This window comes from Lissotriton vulgaris, chromosome 2_1, assembly GCF_964263255.1.
Source record: "Lissotriton vulgaris chromosome 2_1, aLisVul1.2, whole genome shotgun sequence".
In the NCBI taxonomy this organism is placed as follows: Eukaryota; Metazoa; Chordata; class Amphibia; order Caudata; family Salamandridae; genus Lissotriton; species Lissotriton vulgaris.
Window position 1 is genome coordinate 731,530,085 of NC_141687.1, and position 16,568 is coordinate 731,546,652.

At 36.1% G+C, this 16,568-nt stretch overlaps 1 protein-coding gene and 1 long non-coding RNA gene across 4 annotated transcripts in view; one reads left to right on the forward strand and one right to left on the reverse strand.

Moving 5' to 3' along the window:
* The window catches only part of TUB (TUB bipartite transcription factor), a 536,930-nt gene that overhangs the window by 191,483 nt on the left and 328,879 nt on the right, over positions 1-16,568 (reverse strand). The gene's annotated exons all lie outside the window — the stretch shown is intronic.
* Positions 1-16,568, forward strand: part of LOC147731057 (uncharacterized) — a 114,341-nt gene that overhangs the window by 97,479 nt on the left and 294 nt on the right. The window lies entirely within an intron of this gene.

Genomic DNA, 16,568 nt, shown 5'->3' on the forward strand with positions numbered 1-16,568 from the left:
GTGATTTTTTTTGGGTGAATGGAAAGTTCTGAGCCTTTTTTTAGTGAAGAGATTTATTTTCAGACCAATGATTGTTGCATGCAGTTGACACCAGTGGTTGAGCTTATGAGGTTAGAAATGGTTGTCCAATTGAGAAAGAGAAAATGGTTCCCAGAAATGCAGAAGAAGTGATAGCTGATGAAGTTCTAGGCAGAAGTCCTAAAGCCCCAGTGGGATTGCAGTGGTATTTGTAGAGTACGACAAGAATCTATTGATAAATTATGCAGTTTCTTACAAGCATATAGTAAAAAAGTGTTAAACAAAAGATTAAGGTGTTGCAAGGACTAGACCCTTGCAGAGTGAGAGAAAATACTGCTTTGCATGGTCATTCTCTGGCTTGTCTTTCTAGAAAAGTATGTCAAAATGTTTTTCACCATTTCAGGATGTTGGCAGTACATCATAATCAAATGCGGAAGCTAGTGAAAAAGATTGTATTATGCAAAAAGTCCAGAACTAAAGTTAAATAAGTTGAACAGTGATCTTTTGCGTGGGTCAGTATCGGATCTATGACAGAATATCGACAGACAAAATATCGACCTACAGAAACATCGAGGCTGGAATATCGAAGGCAAGTATATCGACATTCTATCTACAACATGGTAAGTACAAAAATATGGATGTTAAAAATATCGTAATTAAAAATATCGTTTTATATCTGTTAAAATATAATGTGTAAAAAAAGTAAATAATACTTATAAATAAAATAAACATTTATAAAAATATTTAGTAATGTTTAAAATTAATAAATAATAGATATATAATAATATAACATTAATTAAACACATATGTAAAATATATATCATATATTTACTTAATAATACATTTTAATAATTACTATAATTACTTAAAAATTATTTAAAAATACTATAAATTACAAATAGATCTCCACAAATTAAATAATTACATATAAAATAAATAATTATTTTTAATAAATTAAAAAAATTAAATATACTTTCAATATTTTTAAAATTAATAACATAATACATTATCTAAATTCATTCTAAATAATAAATAAAACTACTATTTAAAGTCCAAAAAAATCTACAGTATTAAAAACATTGGATAGCGTAAAATGTAAAATAACTATTCCTACTCTAGAAAATGCAAAATTAGGGAAAACATTGTATAGCATAGAGATAAAAATTACTATTACCACTCCAGAGAGTGAAACAGTAAAGAAAACATTGGATAGCGTAGGAGTAAAAATTACTATTCCAACTCCAGAGAGTGAAACAGTAGGGAAAGCGCTGGATAGCGTAGGGATAAACATTACTATTCAAACTCCAGAGAGTGAAACAGTAGAGAAAGCGCTGGATCGCGTAGGAGTAAAAATTACTATTCCCACTCCAGAGAGTGCAACAGTAGGGAAAACATAGGATAGCGTAGGGGTAAAAATTACTATTCCAACTCCAGTGAGTGCAACAGTAGGGAAGGCGTTGGATAGTGTGGGGTAAAAATTACTATTCAAACTCCAGAGAGTGAATCAGTAGGGAAAGCGCTGGATAGCATAGGGGTAAAAATTCCTATTCCCACTCCAGAGAGTGCAACAGTAGGGAAAGCGTTGGATAGCGTAGGGGTAAAAATTACTATTCCAACTACAGAGAGTGAAACAGCAGGGAAAGCGCTGGATAGCGTAGGGGTAACATTACTATTCCCATACCAGAGAGTGCAACAGTAGGGAAAGCGTTGGATAGCGTAGGAGTAAAAATTACTATTCCAACTCCAGAGAGTGAAACAGTTGGGAAAGCGCTGGATAGCGTAGGGGTAAAAATTACAATTCCCACACCAGAGAGTGCAACAGTAGGGAACGCGTTGGATAGTGTAGGAGTAAAAATTACTATTCCAACTCCAGAGAGTACAACAGTAGGGAAACCGTTGGATAGCGTAGGGGCAAAATTTACTATTCCCACTCCAGAGAGTGCAACAGTAGGAAAAACGTTGGATAGCGTAGGGGTAAAAATTAGTATTCCAACTCCAGAGAGTGCAATAGTAGGGAAAGCGCTGGATACCATACAAATTAAATAAAACATACATATAAATTTATTAATGTTTTAATATTTTAACTAACTAAACATCATTTAAAAATACCCATTAATATTAAAGAAAAAAGTACATTTGAATAAATAATTAACAATAAATTAATAATAAATATCTATTAATAAATATTAGTTACCAAATAATAAATATTAAGCAATAAAATAATGTAAAAACAAAACAAATAGTATTAATAATTAATTACCAATTAAAAAAATAAACAGTAATATTATTTTTATGTCAAAAAATTATTTTTAAAACACATGAATTACAAATTATTTACAAATAATTTTCAACAAAACAATAATTTATTTATCAATTAAATAAATTAATTACCAATTACAAAAATTATTTACACATCAAATACATTAATTACCGATTACAAACATTAACTACTAATTACAAACATTATTACCAATTAAAAAAATTAATTACCAATTACTAATAATAATTACCAATTAAAACAATTAATTAACAATCAAAATTATTAATAAATAATTAAAAATACATACATTATCAATACCAATAAATAAAAATAATTCATTACTTAATTACAATAAAATACTTCCCACCCAATTCCCCTATAAACCCACTACCCGCTACAGAAGTTAAACGCAAACATTAACTAAAATAAATGTATTGTTCCTAAAAAGTAATAATTAATTCAATATAATTAAATTACTTCCCACCCTATTCCCCTATAAACCCACAACCCGCTCCGGTACTAAAACATAAAATTGACTTAAAAATAACATTATAAATATATGAAAATAGTTCACATATAATTTAAAACAAGTAAAATACTTAACAAAAAACATATAACACATACATATTAAATATATACTAAAATAGATAACAATAGTACAAATATCGATATTAGTAACATCGAAATTACTAACATCAATATAATAGATATCGATATTACTGACTTCGATATTACTTACATCGATATAAAAAAAATCGATATTACTTACCTTAGGGTCGATATTTTGTCTCACGATATCCTTGACATCGATATTCTTTACCTTCGATATTTCTAACTCGATATTTGTGTAGGTCGATATTTACAACTCAATATTTTGACGGTGTACCGTCAGTATCAGATGTGAAGAAGGTTTGTGATGACATTGAGTTTTGTTACTTTGGTCCTGAACAAGAGAGTGAAGAAACTCAGTCATTAATAGAAGAAAATGTTAGAGACAATGTTGAACATAGTTGTACAAAAAATTTTGAAGGTGAATTACAAAGTTTAGGGTGATTTCAGATGAAAGGCCACATTTTTCTTGTATTTGTTTTCGGCGATCTTACTATAAAAATCAGACTAGGAGTGTTGATCTGTATTTAAAAAGTGAAAAAGAAAATAATGATAAGTGAAAGGAATTTGCAACTTATTTGTTGGTAGAGAATTGTTTTGATTTGGGTTCTGATCAGCGTATTTGTAAATATTGTTATAACAAATTAGATGAGAATAAAATGCCCGCAAGAGCTGTGTATAATAATTTGGAGTGAGTTGCTATTTCTCCAGAATTGATAGATTTAAACACCTATGAGTCTTATCTTATTCAATGTGTGCACCCGTTTCAGGCTATTGTTCGTATGGAGCCTATAACAGGTAAATTGCCCCCTTCAGATTTACAAAGAAGATTAAAAGGAAGAGTTGTGTATTTACCATTAGATTTAAAGCAAAATATTGAAACTATTGGCGTAGAGAGTGTAGAAAGTGAACCACTAGTTATTCTTGTTAATGGTAATCAGACTAAGAATAAGAAAATCTGGCAGGAGTTAGTGGATGTTAGGAAAGTGCAAAAGGCAACATTGTATTTGATAAAACCAATACATACTATAAGAATGTTTATATGGGAGAAGAAGAAGTACTTTAACAGAAGATACTGAAACGTCAAGTGGAAAATTGAAAAAGTGGACCTGTTAAGATGTGAGGAAATCTATGAACATTATAGTGTGCATCCACTTCATTCAAAAGAATTGATGGGGAACACGATAAAGTTGTTCCAAATGAAAAAAGCGAAAGTAAGTCTCATGAGTGTATGGGAAGAGAGCTTGGAAGCTCGAAGTTTTCTGCAGTTGTTCCCAACTGGAAAAGGAGGACGGTATGATGAATGTCCTGTGCAGATTCCTGCATCTGAATATCGGACAACAAGATTATATGCAGAAGATCCAAGATTTCAACATTGTTCCCTTATATATTTCATCTTTTATTCGAAAGTGACTTGTCTGGACTTTCATATGCAGTCAACCCCATTTTAAAAACTGGAATACATCTGCAAAATGTATCTGCAAAAGATTTTATGGATAAAGTGCATCAGAGAGATGATCATTCAGAATCTCAGCTCATTAATCTGATGGCATGTCAGCGTGGGACTAATGAGTATTGGTACCTTCATCATGGAGAACTGAAATGTATGCTACGGAACTTAAGAACTCCTACATGGTTCCTTACCCTAAGCTGTGCTGAGTACGCTTGTGATGATTTACTTTAATTTCTTCAAGAGGCAAATTGCAATATAAAAAATATTGAATACAAGACACCTGGTGAAGGGTGCTCTTTAGATCCTGTTAATGTATGCAGGTATTTCAATCATAGATTTGAAGCTATGATGTCTTTTATCTGCAATAAAAACAATCCTCCTCTTGTAGAAGTTGTGAATTTCTTTTGGAGAAATGAGTATCAAGCAAGAGGTACTCCTAATATATGCTGTTATGGATTAAGGACACCCCCATATTTGGAACAGATGTGGATGATACTGTTTTGTCCTTTATTGAAGAATATGCTACCTGTGCTGTACCCAAAAGCACAGAAGAAAACAACTTTAGAGCACAAGTCTTACGATTCTAAAGCGATCGATGTAGAAAATACTATCGATGAAAGTACAAATCTAAGGATAAGTTCTACACCAAATGTAATTTTGCATTTCTACGTCCTGTAATATCCAAAGGAAGAGTGAACAGTTTTACGTCATCTTTGCGACATACCATCACAAGAAAGTCTCCCAAAAATAACTAGAATTGAAGAAGAAATCAAGAGTCAAAATACATAAAAGACTACAACCCATTTATTTTGTCCACGTGGAATGCTAACATGGATATTCAATATGTTGCGGGCAATTCCATTGCTCTTGCTCGATATGTAATGTCCTATATATACAAAATGAGAAAAGACGGAATTGAAAGAAATTTGAGAAGAGATTTCTCACGAGATGACTCTAAGAAAGAAATTGTACAGTTTCTGTTTGAAGATGTTATCCCATCGAGAAATCGGAGCATATGAATGCTCAGATCGGTTATCATCTGCAAATATATTCTCCAAATCTAAAAGAATCATTTGGTTGAGTCTAGGTCTTGCAGCAATGCGAAATTGAGTACTGAAATCTGTACAAGAAATTGAATATTTAGCAGAAAAAGATCCAGAAAATACAGATATTTTGAAAACGAATATGTTGGACTCATATTACCCAAACAAAAGTCATCATCTTGAGAACATGTGTCTCTATGAAGTGCTGCAAAACTGCACTTTCAAACGGAATACTACAGACAATGTCAATGATGGAAAATATGGAGTCATTGGTTCCTAAGGATGTTTGGTGAAACAAACTAAAGGAAATTTGATTAATCACAGAAAGCTGAGTTGCGACACTGCTGATAAAAGGGAATTTTATTATTTAGCCCTTTTACAACTGTTCAAACCATGGCGTTCAGAACTGGAATTACTTGGAGATTTCCAGAGCGATGAAGATTCCTTTAATGCTTGTAACAATAGTATACAATGCACTGCTTTTGCAAATTATGTGAAAATGTTGAACGATGAAATTGATCAAGAAGCTACAATTGCAGCTGAGATTGCTAGAGACAGTTCTGTTATGTTGAACAGAAACAAATATAGCAGCAAGTGAGACAACAGATTGACCATGGATTACTTCATGAAAAGAAAGAGTGCTCATGCACGTCATTTCAACCTATCCGAATGTACGTGACTGGACAAGCTGGAGCAGGAAAATGTTTTTTAATTAAAGTAATTACAAGTTATCTACAGAAAAAGTCACATTTGTCTTGTGTTGTCACTGCTCCAACTCGGTTGGCAGCACACAACATTAAAGGAATTACTTCACATTGTTTACTAATGCTACCAGTAGAGCATGAAAACAAATTGGAATACCACAAACTATCTGGAGAAGCATTTTGTGAAGTTTCAAGAGTCTTCAAGAAAATGAAACTTCTCATTCATGATGAGGTAAGCATGGTATCAAACTTAACGCTTGCCTTCGTGTATTTAAGAATGCAGCAAACTCTTAAAACAGAGTACGACATGTTATTTTGAGATCTACTGCAACTGACTCCTGTAAAAGGAGTATTTAAAACACTTGCGCATGAAGACACCAGAAAGTCTCTGGGTAGTGTTGGAAACGTGAACATTTGGTCATATTTTGAATACAAAGAACTCATTACAAATAAACGACAGGCAAATGATGTTGATAATGGAACTATTCTCCAAGATATAAGAATTGGACTACTAATTGAACATGGCAAACAAGCTTTGCAGAGTCGATTACCTTCCAATTTGTTTCCAAATTAAAATGTAGTTCCTGAGAAAATATACATGAAATTTACGGAAAACAAATCTGTAATCTGCTTAATGGCAACACTGAATGAGTGTTCTATATTCAACTAACAACTTTTGAAACTGGAAAATGAAGAAATAATAAAAATGGAAGTCATCGATAAATAGAGCATGAAGGAATCACTATTATTTTGACAGAAAAATTGAAGACAAAATTGGGTTCTTTAGAAAAATCAATATCTAAAACTGCTGGTTTGGAAAATAATCTATATGCATGTAGAAATTGTTGAGTCATTTTAAGGCATAATTTGGATGTAGAAAAAGGTTTAGTTAATGGAGCAATAGGCAAAATTGTGGATTTTATTAATTATCAAAATAAAGATGGTATTGAAGTCTTAAAAATTAAATTTGATCAGATTGAAGGAGTTAAACAAATTGGTCGTTGTTCAGTTAGTTTTTTGCTTGTTAAAGACTTATATGTGCGTAGAAAAGAGTTTCCAGTTTCTCTGGCATATGCAGTGACTATTCATAAATCTCAAGGTTTAAGTGTTGACAGTGCTTTGGTGAACATTGGAAATACTGGGTATGCAGCGTTTAGAACGCAAGCATTACAACGGAATACCTTTACAACGCGGTCGTAACAACGAAAGTTGTTACCACGCATTGCACTGGGGGGCGCTCAAGGATAGTAAATGATTTAATTTACTATCCCAGCACCTTCCCTACTATCCACGGGGACTGGTGTTGGAATAGTAAATTAAATTGTTCAATTTTGCGCCCCCCCAGCGCAATGCGTGGTAACAGCTTTCATTGTCATGAAACGCGTTGTAAAGGTACGCGTTGTAAATGTATGCGTTCTAACGTCATACATCCCAGATACTGTGTTTAAAGAGGGTATGGCATATGTTGCTTTGTCACGAATCAGAACCTTATCTGGTATGTTTTTGATTGATTTTGATTACACAAAGGTTACTGCAGATGCAAACTGTGTCAAAGATTATAATAGGTTAAGAAAAACATATGCTCCCAATTTAGGTCAATATCCTGTTTTTGAAAAGCATGTGGTTGGTCAAAAAAGAAGGTATGAGAATATCCGTAGTGAAGGTATAGAGAAGGGAAAAAAACAAGCTAATGATGTGATTGCAAGCAAATAGAAAAAGGACACTGTTGAAGAGAGTGTTGGTTATCAGTTTGAAAACAGTTCGGGTGTCAACTGCTATGCTAATGTAGTGGTCAATGTTGGTTTTCTTCTTGAAGGTTTGCAACAGCAAATTATATAGAATCGGGAAGAAAGATTTTATTCATTGTTGTATTGCGTTTATGAAAAATTGAGAACTGATAAAAGTAAAATACAAAGTGTTTGTGATATTCGTAATCTTTTGGATGTATGTTCTGGTTCGACACAATTCACGCACAATATACAACAAAATGCTCAGGAAGTTCTAATGTATATGCTAACCATATTGTAAAATGAAGGTATACAAATTGTAAACATTGTTTGGCCTTTGTTTTAAATGGGAACATCAATGTGAACATTGTATGTATACATGTAGCACTAACAGAGACACTGAAAGATTTATATATTTGACATTGCCAGACTGTAAGTCAGTGTCTTTCAATAAACTAGTTAAAGCAGCAAATCAGAACATGGAGTGCAGCCAAAGCAAATCAGAAATGTTGTCAACATTATTTATACAAAGATATGGACAATATATAATTTTAATGATGCAACGTTGTACAGCTGATGGAAGAAAATTAGAAACTTTAATAAAACATTTTGTAACAAGTCAACTATCAATATCAGGAATGACTTTTGTAGCAGTAGCAATAATTTTCCATGATGGTCCTTCCACAACATATAAAATGTGACAAAGGCTGGACACTTTGTAATGATGCTCAGTTGGTTTTCAAACAAAGTTTGCCTTTCGAATTACCAAATTCCTACCTACAATTTTTAAAGCCAAAATTTTAGGAAGATAAGTCAGCCTCTGAGGAAATTATTATTATGATTTAATAGGATTACCATTGGACAATTTACATAAAAAGGAGTGCAAAAATACTATTTGGCCTCAAGGAAAGGTATATGTTTGAATTATGGACTATTTCTTGCACATTGTCTCTGTGTTTATTTTAATCGACAACATTTACAGTGTTTATAAATTTAAGTTATGACATTTTCTTAGCAGTTACCATTTTATGTATGTGTCATTTGTATTATCCAGTATTTTACTGGGGATGGATTTTTTTTTTAAACAATCTAATTGCTTTTTGGTTTTTTGCCCGCTGTTATGTGATGAGTACGATTGAAATCACTGTTTCTAGTGAAATTCAATATATTCTAAGAACAGCAAAAAAAGCAAAGAAATTACTTTGTAAAATGTTAAAATTACGCTGTGCTGTTAAAAATTTATTATTACATGTTATAACTATTTTTTCTTTTCTTTTACAGATCCTAAGTTTAAAATATGGAATTTACTATATTTTACATTATAAAAAACAACTGAATAAAATGTGTAGCGTTTTTTAGATGTATTACTGCTGTGGTAAGTTTAAGTAAGTCTTAAAATGCACAATGGACTGTGTTTCCACACAGTTAAAAAAAAGGAAGATGGATGGACTAGATTTGTGCCAGAGAATTCCATTGCAGATAAGTATCAAATAGGAGACAGCTTCAGAGCACCTGTCTGCAAGATACATGGTATAGTACACAATAGAGTCATATGGTGGTCTTGTAGGTCCTGGTAATTTTAGAATTATAAGAAATAAAGATATTTAACTTAAAGCACATCACTAACTGTTTTTGCACATGTTACAGTAGGCCCCATCCTTTCTCTTCAGTCATATATAAATATTTGCTATAAGTTTCCTAAAACATAAGTACTTATAAATGTATCTTGTTCTCTGTTAGAATACAGAAATGTACTCCTATAATAAGAGTTGACCTAGCCATTAACTCTCTTTCTTATTTACAACGTGAGGAAAAGGCATTATGTATACCTTTTGTTTTCCATGTAAATATAATCTCATCATACACACCACTTTGCATTGAAAAGGCGTTCTATATGTTTTGCTGTGTGTGTTTGCACAGAACAGTTATAGAACAAGACATATGTCCAGTTTTATCAAAAATCATAAATCTGGTCATGTTTGTGAATGCTGCACCATCATCCAAGTGGTGTAGCAAAGCACAACAAGGAGAATTGTTTTCACTTCTCCTCATTTTTTCTCTTTCAATATATGCATCAATGCACAACATATGTTGAAGGAGAAAAATGAATTTACTGATAGATGTTGTGCAGAAAGGTGTCCCTTCCTGCACAAAAACAATCTCGGCATGACAAGGACATCCTTGCACCATGGTGCAAGGGTGCCAGTGTCACTACATGGCTGCTGTTTAAACAGTTGTGCAGAGGGAAGCACAAACTTGCAACATCTTGATGTACATATTTTACATCCCTGTGCTTTGGAAGTACGTCAGCACGCTGTAGGTAAATACTTTACAGTGTTGTGCTGCAGCACTTCCTTAGAGATCTGCAGTTATGCATTCACCACACATCACAAATGCTTTCTTTCATTCAATTATGCACTACACATACATTCATCTAAACTTTCACACTCTAGCATACGTTTAGCTCTTTCTTTAACCAGACCAGTTAGTTCTGAAAAAACATTTTTTTCCTTTGTTGTTTTATATATATTTTTTTAAACGATTTTTTGTTTTTTAGTTTTTTATTAAATAGATGGAAAAAATGTCAACAGGACAAACAAAAGTGAACAATAGGAGAAAAAAAAGGAAACTAGCAACGGTGGTTGTCTACAGCACGGCAAACTAGATCGACTGACTGCTCTCTATATGAAATCAGTCTGTTGCATTGCACACAATGCATCCTGAGTCTTCCAAATTGGGGACGAATATCAGGTGCAGATGTTGAAGTAGAAGCTGTTGTCCCAGATGTACTGGCAACAGCCGGTGGTGCAGGAGCATTGTCTCTTAGTCTCCTCATTTCCTCTCTTGCAAAGTTTACTGGATGTTTTTTCTGAAGATGTCTCCTCATACCTGCTGTTCCACAAGAGTATTTTTTGTAGGGTCACCCCTGGACAGCACAGTCTTGCAGATTTTGCAAGTGACTTTGGTGGCAATAACCTTCTTCTGACCCGGAGAAAAGTAAAAACTTCCATACAATGGAAGTGTACTTCTCTAGAGGGAGAGGTTCAGGCACAAATTCTTCAGTATCAGAATGTTCTGATGATGATGATATTGCATTAGTTGCCATGTCTCCAAGTTTGAGCTGAAAAAGGTGTATAATAACGAAAAACAGCAGTTCTTGCTAGGAGAGCTCTTCTTCTAAGGAAGGTCTAACAAGAACGATTGAAATGGGTGAGGTCCTTCAATACTTTCAATATGAAGTGTAATGAACCAATCAAATCTCTTTTTTTTCTGGTCACATGGTGTCCACGCACGGTACGCACACGCGGCTCGCCCCCAACTTGCACTGAGCGTGACATCACAAAATTGCATTTAAAAAATATGTAACTTTATTGACAGTTAAAGAATATTATTTTTATAATTAGCTCCGATAATGTCTTGTCTTAATATCTATATTAAAGAAATATATATAGGTTTTTGAACATTAAAAAAATCCACGGGGTCCCGCATTACCGCGTCCCCCGCATGTGACATCCCGCGCAACAGCGCGACTGTCACGTCACGTAATACGTACCTCTCGCGTATGCACCACAAGTCGTGTACCAGTGGCATAGCGTCCGTGTCAGGAAAGTTGTACTCGTCGCACACCTTACGCGGACCGTACACGTCAATCCTAAAATGGCTGATATGTTCCAAGCAGTAAACGAGAAGGGTGCGCTTTGGTGCGCGACTGACAAACAAAAAAAGAAAAATATAAGTATATTTAAAAGAATATAAAATAATAAAAAATATTTATATTTATGTTTTTTTAAAATATTTAAAAAATATATATGAAGAGAGGTTTAAAAAATAATTAGATTAAAAAAATGTACTTATAAAAAAATAAAATAAGAAATATATTTTAAAATTGTCATTTATCTTCAAAATTGTCTTGCCCCCCCTTCCCCTTTGCTGACCACGCTGTGTAGCCGGTGCCTGACTTTAAGATGGCGCCCTGGGAGACACGCTTTCTCTGACCGGCAGAACACGAACGCAGAGGATAGTGCCCTGGTGGACTCTGGAGGACTTTTCTCGTGGACTAGACCCTCCCTCCATACCCTGCATCCTACCCACCCTTCATCTATGCTGTGAATGCTGCTGTTTGTTCGGACAGTTTTCGCTGGACGCTAGCCCTTCCCTCCAGACCCTTGCATCCCACCCACCCCTCCCTATGTTGGTACTAGTGTAGTGTTTGCAGTGGTCCTTTGTACTCTCTACCACCCCTATATATTACCCTTAGAGTGTTTCCAGTCACATCCCTCCTGTCAGGATAAAAGACAACTCTAACGACTAGTATCCTATGTGATTATTAGATTGTATCCATGTGTATCCCCCCCCTGTGTTTAGAACTATAGCTTTAACGACTAATCGCCTGTGGAACTGTTGGAATATAGCCAGGTGTTCCCCTTCCCCCGTGTGAAGAGATAACCCTACTCACTAGAGCAAAAAGAAATGTGTTCCTGAAATGTGTAACGTAACTGATTCTATGTAAAGTGCCTTGTAAAGGGGCATCTGACATTCCAGGAGCCTAGTCCCGACAGCTCAATGACTTCGGAGGGTTGGAAGAGGTCCCCCGCTACACGGCGGAGGAGGGCACTGGACATCGAATGCTGTCTTATGTAAAGCGCACTGATAACCTAATCGGTTCAAGATCCTGAAATGTGCAACGTAACTGATTCTATGTAAACTGCTGTGATAACATGTAACGGAACTGGTGCTATGTAAAGCGCTCTGATAACCTAATCGGTTCAAGTTCGCGCTATAGAAAACTCTAAAAATAAAAATAAATAAATAAAATTTAAAAAACCTTTGAAATCCACTGAAAAAACCATAGGTTTCAGACATGTTAAAGTTAGGAATTAGCATTTAAAAAAACCTTTGAAATTCATTGAAAAAACCATAGGTTTGAGACTTGTTAGGGATTAGCATTAGACTTGTTAGGGATTAGCATTTAAAAAACCATAGAAATTCACAGAAAAAAACTATAGGTTTCAGGAGTGTTATAGCTGGAAATTTCACTTATACAAAACTATTGAAATTCCTTTGTTATAGTTAGTTGTACTAACTGTAACTCTCGCGCCCGCAATCCACTGGTGTTGATATCACATATTATATCATTCATGACATGGTCAGTGACATAACTGATGACATCACTGATGACATCTCAAATGACATTACTGATGACATCACTGATGACATCATCCAGTGAATGTGGTTTGTTTCACTGAATATATATATATATATTTATGTCCAGACAGTCGTCAAAAACAGAGCTCTCGCTTCAAATACAAAATGACGAAGAGCAGACCCTTAAGTTGCTGGTGCAAAGTGATTAGTTTATTTGTGCCAGTGCGTCCGCCATGATGCGTTTCGCCTGGAGAAGAAGCTTGATCACATGACATTTATATATATATATATATATATATATATATATATATATATATATATATATATATATATATATATATATATATATATATATATATACAAAACTATGCAGGAGCACCCTATTCGAGGGCGGCCTCAGGGAGCAAACAGTGTTCACATAAAGGCGTGGCAGCATGCTGGCAGGCGGCTTGGTGAGGCATACATCATAAAATTTGTGGCCAAACGCGTTTCGAGAGTGAGAACTCTCTTCCTCAGTGGCATGTTGAATGGACTCCTGAAAGCGCTGTTCAAATGCGCACTTGAAGTTAAAACACCTGCCGAGTTGGGCGGAGCCCGCCGCCCGGCATCCTGGATGTTGTAGTGCGCACAATCTTGCTACAGTGAGCGCGCAAGTTCAAATGTCCCAATTTCATAAAATAACTCCCCCGTGGGTTTGATGAGGGCATCACCTCGACACCTGCCCTGCTTCTATACTGCCAGCGTGATGGGGCAGACAACGCCCTGCAGCAGCGCCTGTCCCGCTCCCTCCTCGACCCCAAACTCCATCATGGGTGCCTGGCGGGGCTCACAGGGTGATGGACCGCTCCTCACGACCGGGACCGGCCGTTTTAATATCCAAAACTATGCAGGAGCACCCTATTCGAGGGCGGCCTCAGGGAGCAAACAGTGTTCACATAAAGGCATGGCAGCATGCTGGCAGGCGGCTTGGTGAGGCATACATCATAAAATTTGTGGCCAAACGCGTTTCAAGAGTGAGAACTCTCTTCCTCAGTGGCATGTTGAATGGACTCCTGAAAGCGCTGTTCAAATGCGCACTTGAAGTTAAAACACCTGCCGAGTTGGGCGGAGCCCTCCGCCCGGCATCCTGGATGTTGTAGTGCGCACAATCTTGCTACAGTGAGTGCGCAAGTTCAAATGTCCCAATTTCATAAAATAACTCCCCCGTGGGTTTGATGAGGGCATCACCTCGACACCTGCCCTGCTTCTATACTGCCAGCGTGATGGGGCAGACAACGCCCTGCAGCAGCGCCTGTCCCGCTCCCTCCTCGACCCAAACTCCATCATGGGTGCCTGGCGAGGCTCACAGGGTGATGGACCGCTCCTCACGAACGGGACCGGCCGTTTTAATATCCAAAACTATGCAGGAGCACCCTATTCGAGGGCGGCCTCAGGGAGCAAACAGTGTTCACATAAAGGCGTTTTTAACTTATTTTCACATTGGTTCCATAATGGATCATTACATAGTGTAGGTTGCAACTGCAAGTGAGCACATACTCTGCAAACTCAGATTTGCAGGTTACGTGTTGGCTAATTTTGCAGGCAGGGGAGCCAAACGCAGGGGTGTAACTAGTAGTATTGACTTCATGCTGACATGCCTTGCATATAGAACATTTGAGAAACCTTTCCTTGCCATCCACCATGACCCCTTCTCTCTGGTCTCAAAATTGCTTCTGACCAAGGAAGTGCCCATGTTGTTGTTTCTTCTAAAGGTTATAGACAGCATTTTAGGCATTGACCCTCCTATTACCGGGTCGCCTTTGACAATAGGCCAGTTTTTCCGGACTATCTCCCTTGTTTGTTTTTGCTGCTTCGAGATGCCAAGTATAATTCTAATCTGGTCCAGGTCAGTTCCTACAATGTTCTGTTTCCTCCTGTATTGCAACAGATCTGTTCTGGCTATTGACTTAGTTTTCCCAATAGCCGTCTCAATCACCTCCGAACTCCGTGTCTCCCGTTGTTTCTTCACTTTACCACACCTACTGTGTGGTGGAAGCGGGGGGCATCCACCTTGTAGTCTAACTATTCTCACAGGCCAGGCTTGTATTTTTGACTCTGGACTTCTTGCGGGTCCTGCAGAAATTAGGGTGTCTTGGCCGCTGCCAAGGAAGTCACCTCCGGCCACTTTCAACTTTAGCCTGGGGATTCTCGGGCCCGAAAGGAGTGTGTTTCCTTTTACCGAAATACACCGATTTCAGCAATTTCCTCAGTATCGGCAGACAGAGGTTGCTGATGCCACTCCTCACTGTTATTTTTGGGGTCAAAATTGGATGGGTGAACAGATATTTTGGCAGTTTTGGGCCACTGGCTTCAGGAGCCTCACCGAGATGCAGCCGTTGCGCTCTGTGGCCAAGCCACGCCCCCAGGTTTAGGGATATTTAACCACAATGGGCCTGTTGTGGATAGCTGAAGGTGAACCCTCAAGAAATGCAAATGATGTGCTTCAAACATTGCAAGTAATAAATAGGAATAGCTTTTTTCATTTTGGCAAAATAGGAGTTTGGAGCACTTGTGAGAACTGGCAGCAAGTTGTTAAGATATCCTCAACTGAATATTAGGTAGCATGTTGCTTCAATGTTGCCTCTTTCTGAGCTTGATAATGTTGGTTTCTATATCAGTGTCCAATAAAACAGAGTACATATTTATCAATTTACATTTTACATATATGCAATATCTTAAACATTTGCAATGCTTTAAATCACATTAGCTATTGTGTGACTAGAAAGGGGCATTATTGGAACATCTGGGCATTGCTCTATATTTTTTAGTAATAATGACACCTCATTTGGCTTTTCATTAACATCTATCTAAATAAATCTAATAAATCTAATTGCTTCTAGACAAAATATACTCCAGTAATATCTAGGTAATCCATCAACTAAATGGATCATGAAAACATATGGAACATTTTAAACAATGCAAAATATTATTGCATGCATGTTAAAGCATGTTTTAAATAAAGCACTGTATGGTTAGTTTTACAACTATATGTTATGCAGGATGACTACATCCAAAAGGGATAGTGTCTGAAAAGGTAATATTGGGCAACAAATGTGTACAGATCAAAAAATGTGTTACCCAGTTATCACTATTTTATAAAATGGGTTACAATATGGCCCACTGGAATTATGTGATTCTGCCTAGGCTTTTTGCACATAATTATGGATTTAGCACACTTGCCACATAAACCAACACCTGCTGCATATTTAGCAGAATCTATCAAACCAACAAAAATTCAGCTCAATCAGATAATAAATTACTTAATAATGGCACCTATGCTGTGATGCAATGGTAGATGCTTACCATAGGTTAACTGGTCACCTTTTAGATGTGAATTGCAGTGTTGATATTTTAAACTGCTACAAATTAGGTAAAACGTTTCCTAAAAAAGTATCAATGCTTGTATGAATGTCAAAACTGTAAAATACAATTGCTAAAGAATGTACAGCATTATTCCACATAATTTGTGTTTTCTTGCTACATAATTTAATAAGCTTTGCCATATAATTTGGTTCTCCATTACTGCATAATTCCAGCGCACCATTATGGCATAATTCCAAAGATCCTGCT